The sequence below is a fragment of the Chenopodium quinoa genome, unplaced genomic scaffold (genome assembly GCF_001683475.1).
Source record: "Chenopodium quinoa cultivar QQ74 unplaced genomic scaffold, ASM168347v1, whole genome shotgun sequence".
In the NCBI taxonomy this organism is placed as follows: Eukaryota; Viridiplantae; Streptophyta; class Magnoliopsida; order Caryophyllales; family Amaranthaceae; genus Chenopodium; species Chenopodium quinoa.
In genome coordinates this window covers 5,684,836-5,700,069 of record NW_018745413.1, presented here as the reverse complement: position 1 = coordinate 5,700,069, position 15,234 = coordinate 5,684,836, and the positions used below count along the sequence as shown (strand labels likewise).

The 15,234-nt window shown below is 35.3% G+C and overlaps 1 long non-coding RNA gene across 1 annotated transcript; it reads left to right on the top strand.

Moving 5' to 3' along the window:
* The first annotated feature begins 8,244 nt into the window (after positions 1–8,244).
* Positions 8,245–13,361, top strand: LOC110713445. Its single transcript, XR_002509925.1, has 5 exons — positions 8,245–8,791; positions 10,096–10,314; positions 10,724–10,800; positions 11,324–11,447; positions 13,042–13,361. It is a non-coding gene; the product is annotated as an uncharacterized LOC110713445 (long non-coding RNA).
* Positions 13,362–15,234: the final 1,873 nt, after the last annotated feature.

The following is a 15,234-nucleotide window of genomic DNA, read 5'->3' as shown; positions in this document are numbered from 1 at the left end:
GCCTATTTATGTTAACTTTTAGTGAGTTTCTAGGGGGGAGCTCTTCACATAGGATTTTCAATAGTTTAGTTTAGTTTAGTTTTATTAATTAGTTTTAGTTTTAGTTTTCTTTTCTCTTTCTCTCTCTAAATTTTCTCTCTCTCTCCTTTTAATTAAAATTTTAGTCTTACTTTCTCTCTTTACAACTCTTGATTTAATTTCAGTAATTTATTCTCTTTCTTTGATCATGTCTCCTTTAATTGTTTTGTTTAGTTTGGATTTAATTATGTGCGAGTAGTTTTCTTTCTAGGGTTATGGGGATCCATAAATAATATGAAGGGGTAATTTATTGTTGTTGATTGTCAATGCTATATTAATTTCCTATTGATTGATTTAATGCTCTGTGACTAGATTAGGCCTGATCTTTTATGCATGAGTTTGACAACATTGATTCGAGATTCGAGAGATGAGAATTGATGTTTAGGTCTAGTTTCAATAGGCATGTTAATTTATAAATGGTTAAGTCAAGATTCGAGAGATGAGATTTAATACCGGTAGATTAATTCTGTGATTGTAATACATAGCGAAAGCCCTTTATGATCTGGTTAATTAATGCATTGATGTTTGATTATTATGTTTTACCCTACCCTGGAGTATTATTTATTGGTGAACCTATGCCCTAGGTCTTTTATTCATTGATTTTTCTTTACCCTTAATCTTCGTAGTTTAGTTTTCCTTCGATAATAATAACTTGGTTACTTAATAATTTAGATTATAATAATTAATTAGGAATAGAAAGACTTGTTTCCCTGTGGATTCGACCCTACTTCCCTATCTATATTTAGTTAGTGGTTTTAGGTAATACTTTGATTGGGTGATACGACTTTAGCCTGTCAGTTGTCAATCCAGTGGCAGTTCCAGCTTAAGATTTTCATTGCTTTTTAAGGGTTTGGGCATTCCCAAGACCCTCTACTTTAGAAAAAGAAAATTCAGAAAAATTCACTACTCACACTTAGTTTCATTTTCTTCTCTGGCAGATTTGTACGAGCATGTTGGTTCTCTTTCACAGACTCCACATTTCTCTTCCTCTAAAAGATTTGTGTACCCACCCCTTTAGACGTGTCCATGGCAGCCATACCATCATTGTGAGCCAATTTCCTATCACGTTTTGACCCTTGGCCATTCTTCACCATAGATACCACCTGCAGCTCTACAGCATCAGTAGCAGCAGACCCCGACACTACGATATCCTCCAGCTGGGTGGGGGTACTAGCATCTAAACTTTGCTCACCATCACAATCCCACCTTCAGCAGCAGCTACAGGGCGAAGCACAACCTTATTCCCACCCGCAACAGTCACAGCTCACAAGGAAACCTCACGAGGTTTTAGAGTAGTGGCAACGTCCATCTTTGGGGAAGAAAATAGCAATTTTCTAGCAGCCCCAGGGGGCCCAAGACGAATCGCCGAGGGATCATTATAGTCAGACCTATGAACCCCCCTTTCGAAGACAAACTAGACATCAATTTCAACTCTTTCTCCCTTTCAATGGCAGAAAATTTTGGACGATGAGGAGAAGCAGCTAGGAACGGGCCATATTAAAACACTAAAGGTGATTCAACATCATCACAATTTTCTTTCTCTTCACAATCCTTATCGATGTGTCCAATCCTACCACAATAGTAGTAGAAGTCCCCTAGTCTCTTGTATTTAAAACCGACCCATTTCGCATTACCAGAGCCAACAACAACCTTCATGCCCCTCTAAAGGGGTTTGTTGATGTTCACCATAACTTTCACACGCATGTATTCATTTCAGCCAAGGGGTTCTGACTCGTCAACCACAATACATTCACCAATGCAGTCCCCAACATCACGAGCAAATTAGGGAGAGCACCTACCAAAAGAGACATCCATGAGCCTAATCCAAAAGGGACAGTGATCAAACGAAACATCCGAAGGTTGCTCATCAATACAGATTTCCTTCATTAACAGAATTTGGTTACCAAAAGCCCAAGGTCTACCTTTAAGCACCTTCTTCTTATCCTATAAATTAAAGAATTGAAATACAAAAAGGTTTGTCTCCACAGAACGAATCGCAACATTGTCATCAATCCGCCAAAGGTTTTTCAGAATACGCTTCATAGCTTTAATATTGAATGATTTTTTCATGAGGAGTTTCCCCACCAAAGAGAGAGAGCAATTTTCTGATTCGGTAATTCATCATCAACCATCACATTCGACCCTTCAAGAACAAAATTATGTTCTTCCGTCAATTTCAATTTTTCCCAATCTTTCACCAATTGATCGTCCATCTTATCAGGAGCCTATATAATAGAATTTCTAATGGAAAATTGAGAAACATGGAGGAGATTTGCAGGACAGAACAGAGGAAAGCTTGGTTTGAAAACCCTAGAGGAGAGAGAAACTCAAACCCTACTCAAGGGACTTTAGCACTTATAGTTTACTTGATACTAATATATCAATTAATGTAATCTCTCCCACCAAAATTAAATCAACTCCCACCTACTTTCCTTTATTTCTTGCATCCCCAATTAAATCATCAACCATATTCATCATTCATTAAACATTTCCAGAAACCCTAACCCTTGTTCTTCCCTCTTTCACTCCCCTCTTTCTCTCTCTTCACTCCATTTCCCTCATCCAGTCCTTCATCTTCTCCATTTCTGAAAATTGCACCTCTTGTTTCTTTTAAATCTGCTTCAATTTCCTTATTTTCAACAAATCTGCACGATCTAACCATAGAATCCCGTAAAATCGCTGAATTGACCCCATTAAAAAAGGTTTATTACACCACCACCGGCGAGAACAAGCTTCATGTTGTTGCTGATCTTATCATTTCCCTTGAGAAGGGGTCTTCTTCGCCTCGCCTTTTTACGAAAGTGATGAAGCTTGAAAGTTGTTGTTTGATGCAGGTTTGGAAGCTCTAGGACCAGTCCTCAACTCCATAGAGGAAGCGAAGAGGGGAGGGGAAAAGTGGTGGATTTGCCGGCTACTATGAAACTGAAACCAAAGCTCCCTACATTCAAACCAAGGAAAATCGGAAAATGTGAGATTATGAGGAAGGTCGATGGGAAGGGGGTAAAAATATTTGACAAAATTGAGGAAGAGGAGAAAGCGAAAGGGGGTGATGGAGTTTCAGATCTAAGTGGAAAAGGGAAGGAAAAATTAAAGAATGGGGCTAAGATGGTGGCTGCAGCACCAAAGGAAGAAGAGGAATGGTGGGGTTATTCCATGTCTAGTCCTCCACCCAAAATGTATTTCTCTTTTGAATATGCAAGAGTTGGGAACAAAAGGGTCAGATCTAGCATTGAGGTTGAGGAGGAGAAATACCTAATGTGGTAGTTGCTTGAGTTCCTGAAGTATGTGGATCGAAAATGTCACCCATCTGGGTGATTGTCCAGTGTAACATTCTCTACCCCTAATTTCAATTTCATTTCTGATAATTCATGAGTCCCTAATGTGGCATAATTATTGATAATTTTTTATGATCAAATTGGTGATTGTTGTTATGTTGTATGTTGTTGTTATGAGTCCCTGATGTAGGTTAATTTATGATAATTTATGGTTGTTGTTATGAGTCCCTGATGTGGCTTAATTTTGGCTATTTTTTTATTGTTGTTATGAGTCCCTGATGTGGCATAATTTAGCTTAAACTGTGATGATAATTTCTGATCTCATAATTGATGCATGAACTGATTATGATGGTAATTGATACATGAACTAGTTATGAGTTGTTATGACTTAGTGGGGTTGCTGATTGATGGATGATGATTGTAAGAATTTTGTTGTGTTTGATAACCTAGTTTGAGTTCCAAATTGATCTCAATGACCAGTGTTGAGAGATCATTATTGTCCTTGGTTGATCCCCTAAATAGAGTCCTTTTTTTGATCTTACTGATCTACTTTAGACAGATCATTTTTTGATGGTTGGTGACCTAATTTAACTCCCTTTTCGATCTCAATAAACATTTGTGAGAGATCAATAACTACACTAAATTCTATATAATGAAGGGACCCTTTTCATAATGAAAGACCTATTTGATTTGCTCCACTTTTTGGTTATTTTTCCATAGCCATATAGTGTTGAGGTAACAAACATTGTTTTTTAGTGTTGATGAAAAATAACCTTCTGATAGAATTATGCTTTTTTTTTTTTACAACCTAGAGGAAGAAGTTGTGGGTGCTTTTGTTGTTTTAATATAGTTCAACAAAATAAACATCACTATTCCATTACATTCACAAAAGGTTTCATACCATCCATACAACATTTGGAGTCCCACAAAAGATGCACATAACCATACATATACATACCCACATATCTCATCATGGTTATGTATGGCAGTCAAGATCTGTATCTAGGTGCTAATGACTTCTCACAATCAAACTGACACCTTAAAGGAAATTTTAAAAAAAAAACATATTATGATACCTAATTTAAGCATAATCTGTTTGTTTACTGTGAGTCCCTTTGTGGTGGCTTCTTTTCAATCAGCATCTACTTCCATTTAACCATCCTCTTGTCCTTGAACTTCATTCACTGGCTTAAACCTGTCATTAAGGTAGTTAACTGCTTGAGCTACCAAGTCAGGGCTTACTGTGAGCCTCTCAGGTAGAATACCTAGCTCCTCCAACCTTCTCTTCTTCATGTGGGGTGGAGTAAAGTTGTTGCCTCCCATCCTTGTCAAAATTTCAGTCATACATGACTGTAATGTGATCCATGTGAATTTGTTTGAAAGTGGTTCAAATGTATTGTATGCATCCTCAACCACTTTTACTAACTCCTCCACATTTTTGGGAAAGACTTATATTGAATTGATTGCATTATTGTAAAAAGCCCTAAATCAAGGACATTTAGGTCTGGAGATTATGGTGGCTGGTACACCATCTTAATGTTGAACCCATTTTGTGTACAAGTTGCCACAAATTCTAGATCACTTGGAATTTTGTGGGGTCTTGCATTATTCCATTGAATGAGAGTGTCCTTAGACAAATGAGCTGGCCAATTCTCTATTATGCATGGAATGACCTTATTAATCAACATGTCTCTAATGACATCCTTTGTGACTAATTGCATTAATTTCATCTCCATTGTACCTGTTGTTCTATTCATAATTGATTTCTTTGTCCTTTGCTCATAAACAAAGCCAAATATACCATACTTGCTATCATGGATCATCTCACCATTTGTGTTGTGTTATGGCTTTGCTATCATGACCATGAACATTTCCTTGACCTTAAACCTCCTAGACTGCTCACACCTATAAGGGTTTTCTTCATTGGGCAGAAGATAAAACCTTCTTGTCTCTGGGTTCAAATAAAACCATTTCTCATCAATGTGAACGGTGTTGCTCATGTCTGTATACATTGGGTCTTCTATCTCTGTGGCAGGGGTGAGGTGTGACAACACCCATCTTAGTCTTTCTATCTTATGATTATCAGTTAACTTTGGATGGTTGGTGCTTGTATGAGTCCTTAGCAGCCCCTTTTTCTTCACTTTGTGTATTGTAACATGTGAGATTTTTAAAGCATCTTCATAACTCCTTTCAGTGGTTTCTCAATCTAAGTGGGACTGAAAGGAGGAATTCCTCAGAATACTCTTTTCATTTGGGATCAACTTTGCCAATTTTTTTTATTCCTGACATCAATTAGCCCCCGATTCTATTTTTGAGTCATTACATCATTGAATATTTTGCTAATTGTTGATCTATGCACCCCAAATTTAGCTACAATTTTTGTTTGCATCCCTCTTTCTAGTGTATCATCCTCTCTAAGTTGTGTTAAAATTTCATCAACAATACCACTTTTTTTCACCTAAAGTAAGTTGTTTTCTGTCGCTTTCTTGCTGACCATTCTGATTTGCTTCAATATTTGGTTGGAGGAGTTGTTCTTCCATTGAAATTTGTTCCATATTGAAATAATCATCATCAAACACTTCTTCCATTTTTTTTGTTTCGGTTTCAGATTTTGCTTTGAGACAGTAGGCTGCCCACCACTAACCCCTGCCAAAAATGGTATTTTTTGGAAGCTGATGATGTAGATGATTATGCTTCAAGGCTTGACTTTTTGGAAGCTTGAACTGTTGACTATATTAATTTAGGAATTTAATGGTGGCATGTAATTTTTTGAACATGATGGGGTGTAGCAAATGCTGTATTAAATGGTGGTGTGTAATTTTTTTAATGTGGATAGTGGTGTAGTAAATGGTGTATTTATAACTTAGGCTAGGTGTAGTGAACATTTAAAGCATCCCACACTTGAGCCCCAGTGTGATCATACACTTGAGCCCCACTGTGATCATACACTTAAGCATGGTGGCGTCCAAAGGGAAGGAAACTAGAGTAAAAGAGTCGCCAACAAGTTTTAGGAACTTGTAAACCGTTCACAAGGTGAAGGTTACACCCCTTTACGATCCATGAGATCGCTAACTCCATAGTGGTCTGGAACCATGACTGGATATTCGGGGATGAAAGTACAAATCCAACCTAAAAGAAATTGAACCTGCCCTAAAATTAGGCCCCTACTTTATTCTTCTCGTATTCATGTACACTTTCTGACTAACATACGATCAATAGATTAATCCTAAACCTGTTTAATCTATGTTGGTTGAATATTAATGCACAAACAAAACTATTATTGACGATCACTTGAATTATAATCATATTAACCTAAACAAGATTATTAATTATCTTATTAAGCATTGGGTAGCACTACCCATTAACCCACAATTTTGAATTTGGGTAGCACTACCCATTAACATTTTCCGTCCAATTAAGACGTTATTGGAGCCTACTTTTTTCACTTTTGCCACCCAATTAACTCTCCCAATTTGTATAAAGGTTTTAATTAACCTTAATTAACCTAATTAGGGTTTTAGTTAGAATTCATTCTAGGGTTCATGAGTTTAGTATTATTTGGGGATTTTGATTTCTAAGGTTTGGGGGTTTAATTGAATTGGGGTTTTTGCATATATTAGCATTAATTGGCCATTGTAATTGAAAAAAGTGAAAAATTGGCCTAAAATAACGTTTTAATTGGACAAAAAACGTTAGTGGGTAGTGCTACCCAAACTTTTCCAAACTTGTGGGTAGTTCTAAACAAATAAAAAAAAAATGGATAGTTGTTCACAAATGCCCCTATCTTTAGGGTAATTCTACACAAAATTTCCAAATAATAAATCAAACAATTAAATCAAATAATTGAAATAGAGATTTGGGACCAAACCCTCAGAAATTATCAACCTTTGACGTCTAGGGCGAAGGCAACTTCGAACTTGGCTAGGCGTGTCTAGAACTAATGAATGTGGAACTTTGTAAGAGGGAAGGTTTAGAAAAACAATAGAGAGAGAATAAGCTTCTAGCTTTAGAGAGAAGAGAGAATAGGATTAGATAGTTGTGAATGAATAAAAATGGGGATATACGACCCCTATTTATAGAAAAATAGTCCGGAAACCGATAGAAAAGAAATCGAGTCCCATTCGGAATAAAAAAACCTCTTGTCGTGAACGACAGTAGTTAGTGCCAGATGACAGGTATTAGCAGTAGGCGGGCAGCACCAGCGCTAGGCGACAGACTCTGTCGTTTGGCGCTAATTAAATTAAAAGATAAAACACGCTTTGTACAAAATCCTTTTCCTAATATAATTAAGTAATTAGAATCCGTGTTAAACAGTTTTAAGATTAGATTTATCATAAGACACTTATTTATCATAAAACTCTTTACAAATATAATTATTAATCCTAATTCCATTAGAATTTAAAAGAACCTTCTAGATTATTTTAGAAGATTAAATTCAATCCTAATAAATTTAGGAATAATTATTAATAGGTCCTCCTCTAGATCATTGGGCCACATATAAAATTCATTTCAAGTCCAATTTAGTTTTTAGGCCATAATTTCCTCATTATTTGTCGAAATTAGGCTCATAATATATCGTTGAAAAGCTCTTTTCGAGCCCAATCCAATTACACTATTATTGGACCCTTATTATGGACCAAACTAAATTGGACTGGCTATTTTCATAAATAGAGTATAAAAAGAAATATTTTCAAAAACAGAAAGAGAGATATCTTAATAAAAACAACCGCATCACTAGAATTTTCACACTTTCACTTTGTTCAATAATTAAATGACGTGAAAGGTATTCATCACTGGGTTTGGTTTTGGGGAGACATATTTGGGTGTCTACACTATGGCAGAAATCAGGGACCCAAATTTGAATTTTGGAGGAAGTTGAAAATTTTAAATTTGGTGCCCAAATAGAAAATTTTCTCGAAAAGTTTCCCTCCTTTTTGTGTAAACAAACTGGCAGCAGCAAGTGGGGGTAAAATTTTGGTCCCCACTTTCTCTCTCATTAATCTTTAGTCACTTCATCTTATTTTTGTTAATGTAATTTTATCGAGCGATTTTCATAGATAATGCTAAAAAAAAAAATAATTCCGAATATATGTCAGTTTTAAAACTATTTCCTGTGATACCGAACACATAGGCTTAGTGAAGGTTTGTAAAAAAAGAACCGCTAATGTTATTAGCAGTTTATCTTAAAATGCTCACTAACTTGTGGGAAATTTAAAAATATTAAGCCTTCATCTTCCACCAAAGCCAAATACAAAAAGGCATGACACCACTCCACTCCTTCATATCTTTAGTTATAAAATTGCAACTCCATACTCTAAAGCTACCTACTACTCCAAATTGCCGTCGAAACCACCTACCACCTGTTATTTCCGCCGCCGCCGTCGACCGAGCATCTATGTGCAGGAACTCAATTCACCCATCTTTCTCCTGATTGAAAGGTTAGCCCTAATTTTGATTTATTTATTTTTACAATAATTTCGAGTCTACAATTCTAATTATTTACTTATTCTATTAAATCCTAATCAAAATTTGATCAAAAGTAGTTGCAAACTTGCAATTTCTAATTTATAACCCTTAATTAATTTCGTAATTCATAAAAACCCCTAATTGATAGTTAGAGATGTTCTAATTTGTTACATGCAATGTTTCGTGTTGGCTACATTATCGGATTATCACATCATATATATAATTTCTTTGTAAATTATATAATTGTTTTGTTAATAGAATTTATCTAGGATGGTATTACATCTATTTCATTGCAAGATCATTGTTAGATTGAAACCTATGAAATCATACTGTATGCTGTTAAATGGGTAGCTTGTAAGGCTTTTTTTTTTTTTTTTTTTTTTTTTTTTTTTTTTTTTTTTTTAATGGGCAATTTGATATCACTAGAGCTAACAATCTAGTATGTATTGCTCTGTTAGGAGTGTGGATTTTTGGATTGTCTCCATACCATTGAATTACCAATCTATTGTTGATTTCAGTGCTTTAATATATAGTCTACTATGATCACGAACAATGCACTTAGTTTGTAGATATATAATAATTTCATACTTCTTACAATTGCACTAAAGTTTATAACTTATAGGTAGTGTTTTGGTAATTTTTATTGTATCGTGTTCAATGTATTTTATATGTCATTTATCAACTAATCTATTATTCATATGACTGACTTACTAACCACTCATTGAAGTTGGCTTTTTAGATTATTGAGTTCTCAAATTTCCCTCTTCTATGATATATGGGTGGGGACCTTGTTGAAAAAGGAGGTGATGTTTCATACATAGGCAGAGAGACTAAGTTTGCATTTATAAGTTCTACTTTGAAATTTGTGTATGTTTTAGATAAAATATATGAAGTTGTGGATTGTGATCCAATGCCGCATGTGGAGCTGAAAATTAGAATAAGGTATCTGATTTACAGTTCTCATGTAGCTATTCAGCTGAATGATGATAATTCATTAGTAGCTATGTGGGATACCGTGAGACAGAATACAATGTCCAATATGAAATTGTATCTGGAACAGGCCAGGTTCCTAGAATACCAAGTGTGGTGACTAACTTGGGTTCTTTTCCTATCACGGATTCATGGTCAGATATGAAAACGACCATGAACTTGACAAATTCAAGTGTATTAATGGGATCATTCATAAGAATGCTCACAGATGGTCAATACATTAGTGAGCACTTGTCAGATTTTGGATCTTCACATCCCTCACAACACATTGAAACTACCTTCTTAGGTGATTATGACTCGACTCAACCCGAGATTGATGTGCAAGTCATTGATGATGTTGGGGTAGATACTGATGATGGTGAAGATGACGAGGTAAGAGAGGCTAACAAAGTTGCTATCAAAGCAAGTGCACCTTCACATGAATTCAACAATGTTCCTGAGTTTGACTAAAAGTTAATTGATTCTTGGAGAACATGGTCAGGGAACAACACATATGCTGGTAATGGTGAGTTTGTCACTGGTGGAAAAATTTTCATTTGTAACACCCTATTTGTAACGAACATGATAAAATTCGTTACAAATGCAGTAATTGTAACGGGCAAAACACATGACCGTTACGGAAATAACTCATTGTAACGGACAAGTAAATGCCCGTTACGACTAGTTAATAATTGTAATGGGCAAATAAATGTCCGTTACAAATAGTTAATATTTGTATCGGGCAAATCAAAAGGTCGTTACACCTAAATCAAGTGCTAGGGTTTTATTCTCTCGCAACCGCTATTCTCCTCAAGTGCTCTCTCTCTCTTCCTCTTATCTTCTTCCTCAAGATGTCTCTCTCTCCTCCTTTCTCTTACTCTTATCTCCTCTCTATTTTTCCTCTTTCATGTTATTGACGCGTCGGTCGGTGCTAGCAATGACGACAATGGCGCAAGGACTTGATACAAACCCACCTCTCATTTTCCCCTTTTCGAAATGATTTTTCCTGAAGGTTCGTGCTTCATCTTTTCTCTTTAAATTATTTAATTTCATTATTTCATGTTTTTTAAGTTTTTGTTTTGCTCAAATTTACAATTTCATGTTTTCGGAACTAAGGGTTTTCTAAATTTTGATTTTAATTCAATTTTCTCCATTGAAATTGTGCCTTTCTCAACTACATACAACACCACAAATTACTGAATTTTTATAACATTTAATTGTCAGTATTTCTTGAAATTATATACATCTGTGTTTCTGAGCTCTCAAATTACTGATGTTCATTTGAAAAAGGGTTTTTTTTTAATAAAAAATATATATATTTTTCTGTTTTCGTTGATGTTTGTCTTCGATTTTTCACTTGTAATTATATTTAGATTTATTTAAATTTGATGCTTTAAATTTAGGTTATTAATTGATTTTATAGATAAATGAGATGATTTTGTGAGTAATTTGGGTAAAAAATAATTAATTATTCATGGTTAGGGTTACAAATTTGTCCCTGATGACACTAACCATTTAATTTTGGATTTTTGCAGAACTTACTCCTCCTTCAATGGTGGACAATCGAGGAGGTCCTCGCCTCTCTCCAGCTACTTCAATGGCGTCGTCATCGAATTTTTCTTTACAAACTCAAGCTCTATTGCCTCATCATTTTACTCGGTCATTCTTCGTTTACTTTATTACCTTCTCTTTTCTAAGTTATCCTTTTCTGGTGATGTTTTTCTGTCGTCTGTGTTTGTTTATCGATGTTTTTACCTTGAATTTTTGATTAATTGTGCCAGAAAACTAGTTGAATTGGATGATATTGAGCATTTTGAGTCGATTTTGTAATTATTTCGTACTGATTTTGTAAATGATCTTTCTGCATTGAGTTTTGTTAGTTGATTGATTAAATTGGAAATTGAATTGCACGAGCTTGTAATTTTAGTGGAATAATTTTAACTATTGAGCTATTTTCACAATTGAAGGCCTGTAGTGAAATGTGAAGGCATTAAGGCTTGAATTGAAATTGTGAGAGATGGAGTTAATGGAAATCATCTTGAATTCTTGAGAACAAACATTAACTCAAGCATTACGAATTGTCGTAAAGCAATGGTGAGATGGAGGATAGTGTGGTCACTTGTCAGCTCTCAGAGTTGGAGAAATGTGGATTTTGTATAATTTGGATTATGTGGATTTAAAATGCAAACATAGCTTAAAAAGTTCAATTGAAAACTTTACGAATGGAGACATACGGAGTACATGTAAATTACATAAAGATGATACTGGTATTGTCGCGTTAATGCGTTTATCTAATGAGAGTGAGCAGAAAATGTTTTTATTATGAAAAGTACTGAATGAGTTGTAAGCATACAAGTATAATTTGGTTTTGGTTGACTTGTCATGTAGTTAGTAGTGGGTGGCTTGTTTGCAATATGAATATGTAGGACTAGTTGTAGTTTCTCATTAACATAGTATAACAAGTATGTCAAATTACTCTAGCTAAAATGGGTGGCTTGTTCCCAATAGGAGTAATTATTATTCGGAAGTATGCAAGGAATACGCCGTAATAGTTTTTGAACCTTTAATTGCATTCCCTGTTATATGGATCTTTATTAACGTTTTCAAACATTGTTGTTTGCTTTTGTTCATTTGCTTTTAGTTATCATCAATTTGACTTTGAGCTTTATTATGGTTGAAGTTTGGGGAGAAAAATGTCTTTGTTAGAGCTGTTGCCTCACCCATTTTGAAGTTATTATGTGATTGCAAAAGTTTGATGAATCCTTTAACTGAATTAAATTGGAAATCAACTTGTATATTGTACTAGCTCTGATTTATTTAATGTATTTGTGCATAAGAATGTATCGTGTTACATAGAGGGTTGTTACTAAGTGCTTTTGGTTACTTTACACTTTTTAAATAATAATTTCCCCAAATTACCGAGCTTAGGTAGAGCCAGAGAGAGGGAGAGTTTGGGACTTAGTAGGGGATAATGGTAGTTTGAAAAAATATATGGTGGCAGCATTGTGCAATCTTGTGGTTGCACTTACCAGAATCGGGGTAGTAGCTTTAACGTGAACATACATTGGTGTGGGAGCATAAATGCAAAAAAAAAAAAAAAATTATAGTGTTTTATCTTTATGTATCTAGTTTTATTAGGATTAAATTAACTGTACAAAGACAAATAAGTAATACCTAATACCTTTATAATGCTCTCTTACTCAATTATTAGTTGATTTTTATACATCTAACATTTTTTTGCACTCCATTTTAGGTAGAGTGATCAAATTGGATGACATGGCAAAAGAGATTGTCAAAATGGTGGAAGACAGCCTCGGAATTGAGATCAAAGTTGCAGCAACTCGGAAAAGAGTTGGAAGATGTAAATTATTTAACACTAATTTAGAGAAAAATCATTTAATTCTTATTAGTCTTAAGTAAACTTGTTTATTTTTGTTATAATTGAGATTTATTTTAGCTCTTCTAATAAGTTTTAGGTATTAGTTAATTGTATATTAATTGTATTCTATATTTGTATAAAAAATAAATCTCTCAATAATTGACAAAATGGTGTGCAAGGCTGAAAGCAAGCTGTCCAGCATTTGATGGATTTTTTTTTTTATAATTGGATCAAACACTATTTGTAGCAGGCATATTTTATGTCCGTTACAAATAACCCCGTTATTCGTAACGAATAACAGGGTTATTTGTAACGGGCATTTGGGTGTCCGTTACAAATAACGGGGTTATTTGTAACGGGCGTTTGAAATGCCCGTTATTTGTAACGGGGACTTCTTTTGCCCGTTACGAATAATTACCTATTTGTAACGGGCAACCGCCCGTTACAAATAACATTTTCTATCCGTAACGGTGGTGGGTTAAAAATAACATTTTTTAACCGATTTTAGGTCCGTATAAATTACTATGTGAGAATAAAAACCCTCGGTCATGGGTTAAACTAAAAAGAAAACACATGAAAGTTAGCACCAAGCAACCACATAGCATTTAGGCACGATGATGTAAAAAAAGTTCGCAACCTAGAGTCAAGATCTATGTTCAAACTATTGGTCAAGCTTTGGGTTTCAAAAGGGTATCATGGTTAAGAGTTTGGACGCGTTAACAAGGCAGCCTCCCTTGAGGGTGTATGCCAACGGGCGGCTCCGCGAGTTCGTGATGAAATCGAACTCGACTCCATGGTTTGAGTGGATTTAATAACTCAGATGAACCCTTATTGCCATGAGCGTTTTTGGGTCGATAGAGCTTAAATCCCCCGGGGCTAAGACGCATGTAGAACACATACGTTTATTCAGAAAAATCGAAGGAAGTCGACTGTGAGGAAAGAAAATAAGCCACCGGACAGATTTTAGGACTGTCGTGACACGGCAAAAATTCATGTGTCACGGTACTGTGCACCGTCAGACGGTGCACTGTACCGTGACACGGCAGACTCTGCCGTGGCACGGGACTCAGAAGATCTGACTGGTGCCTTGTTTTCCTTCGCGCGCAACCAAGTTATCCAATTTTTCCTACGGGACAGACCTGAATGCGACGTTAAAACGTCTATGCAGATGCAAAAATGCCAAATTAATCACAGGAATATTTTTTCAAGAATCTTTCAAGTCTCATCCACTCATATTAATTAAATACCGATCACTCAAATCGATAAATAATTAAGAATCCTCCCCAGCGGAGTCGCCAAATTGTAGGCGGTTCGAAGTGCGCCTACGTAAAAAGCATGTGTGAATATGCTTGGCACTCATAGGAAGTGGAAATTGACATTACGATTAGGGACAACGATTAGGAACAAATAAAGTAGGGAGCCGCCAACAAGTTTTTAAAGAACTTGTAAACCGTTCACGGATCATAAAAAGCAATCACGATAAAGGGACAACGAAGGCAACAACGATTGACCCGTGAAGGTTACACCCCATTCATAATCCATGAGATTACTAACTCCATATGGTTCGGAACCACGAAAGGAGGATCGGGGATGATGGTACGAAGTGAGTCACGGAGTCACATTCGCCCGTATTGGCCTCTGCTCGATTCTTATATTGAAAAGTGATTCTTGCGATCTCAAAGGCATACAAACAAAAATTCAATTTTCTCCAAACTATTATTATGCTAAATTGGTTGAATATTAATGCAACACATAATTCTAAAATATTGTGATCACTTGATTTAATAACAAGATTAAAAAGGAAGCTAAGCCGGTTGTCCAAATTATCTTATTAGGCGTGATTTTCAATTACATATTCCCTTTAAACATGCAATATGGTGATCATAACAATAATAGAATAAACATTAATATTGGAAGCAATTTAATCACAATTCCAACAACATAAAATCGTTAGAAAAATAATAAAAACAAAAGGAGCATGGTCCTTACTTTGACTCTGTTTGTTTGCAACTACAAAATAATAAACGAGTTAGTAACTTCAAGGAAATAATAAAACAATAACTAAAT